Source organism: Ovis canadensis, chromosome 6 (assembly GCF_042477335.2).
Source record: "Ovis canadensis isolate MfBH-ARS-UI-01 breed Bighorn chromosome 6, ARS-UI_OviCan_v2, whole genome shotgun sequence".
NCBI classification, from domain to species: Eukaryota; Metazoa; Chordata; class Mammalia; order Artiodactyla; family Bovidae; genus Ovis; species Ovis canadensis.
The window spans coordinates 73,478,147-73,479,792 of record NC_091250.1 but is presented as its reverse complement, the minus strand read 5'-3'; positions in this window follow the sequence as shown (position 1 = coordinate 73,479,792).

Here is a 1,646-nt window from a genome sequence, read left to right as displayed (position 1 = left end):
CTGAACTACCCAGGAAGCTCTGATTAGGTGTGTGTATTTATAATATACCAGCAGACTGCTCAGAGTACTCACTAACTATACTTTTGTAGTGGTGGTGATGGTTTAGTCACTAAGTCGTGTCAGACTCTTTTGGGATTTCCCAGGCAAGAATACTGGAGTGGGGTAGCTGTTTCCTTCTCCAAGGGATCTTCCTGACCAGTGATAAAACTCATGTCTCCTGCATTGGCAGGCAGATTCTTTACTGTTGAGCCAACAGAGAAATCCCAAGAGCCAAATAGTAGGAGTGAACAATGAATGTAATAGGAGAGGTCAGTTGAAATAAAACCTTCAAGCATAAATAAACATTAGTCCAAAGATAAAAGAAATAGTCTGGAGGCCTGTGGCACGCAGGCAAGGAATAACAACTTATATTCAGAACAAGATTGGGAAGCCTGCGTACGGCGAGAAACTGGAGATGAATGTAGACAGGGAAGCAGGGGCTGGATTGTCAGCGCACTGATTGGACTCACCCTGTAGACAATGGTATCTCACTGGTAGTTTTATTTTAAACAGTCATGCTTATTTTAAGCATGTCGCTTGGCATAATCACATTTGTGAGTTTAAAAGGTCATTATGGCTTTGGTGTTTCAAAAGGCTCCATGTTAATGGCTTCTGCATGCTTGAGAACAGTTTGTAGGAGGAATGCTGGCATTTACATATTTATGCTGGCAAACTACAAAAGGCTAATTGTGGAATTTTCTTTGCTATGTAGCTAGGCTGATGTCAAAACCATTAGAGAAGTCACAGTATGAGCAGTACGCTAGTAAGGACACATTCCCAAATATACAGATAATACGGGGTCACCCTATGCAGCATAAAATTGCTAGTTGATCCGTATTCCACTATATAAAATAGTTAAATGGGAAAGCTACTTTTTTTTTTTGTAAATGGTATTGGGATTATCTACATTTATACAGGGCTCTGAGTTCTTCAAAACAGCTTGGCAATTTGCTTCTCTGTGGCCAACAGAGAGTGTCTACCGCTGTATTGGATCTCTCTGACTTCTGTCTTTGACTCTAGACTTTTTTTCCAAATGGTTTCATTTGAGTAGTTTAGGTCCATTCAAGAGCATCTCCCTTTTAAGTAACAAAGTCAACGGATTAGAGACTTTAATCACAGCTACAGAATCCTTTTTGTATGCCGTATAAAATATCCTAATCATGGGAATGATACCTTCCATGGAATAGCAGTCTAGAAGATCATCTTAAAAGCGTGCCCACCTTGGGTTTCCTTGCAAAGGGAAGCTCACTTCTCAGCGGTACCCTTGGTTGCCTCTGTTTACGTCAGCTAAATGCACTGCTAGACACCAGCAGTCCTGGCCATGCATGTGGGACTCCATTTTGAAAGAGTTAACTTTAATTTGGTATTTCTTTTAATTTCAGGTACAAATAATAGAATGGACAGTCTGGTGTCCCAAATAATTGTCATTATTTGCATTTCCAGGGCTGTTCCCCTATAAAAGTGGGTATTTACGGGAACACTTCAAAAACCAGCTGTTGTGGCCTGTCAAAGACAGCAGCTAGCTCTCCTGGGTGGTAAGCGGGGCGGGGAGAGGGAGCCGGAGTGGCCGAGGAGCCCAGCGTACCACTGCGCGGGCAGCCTGGGTG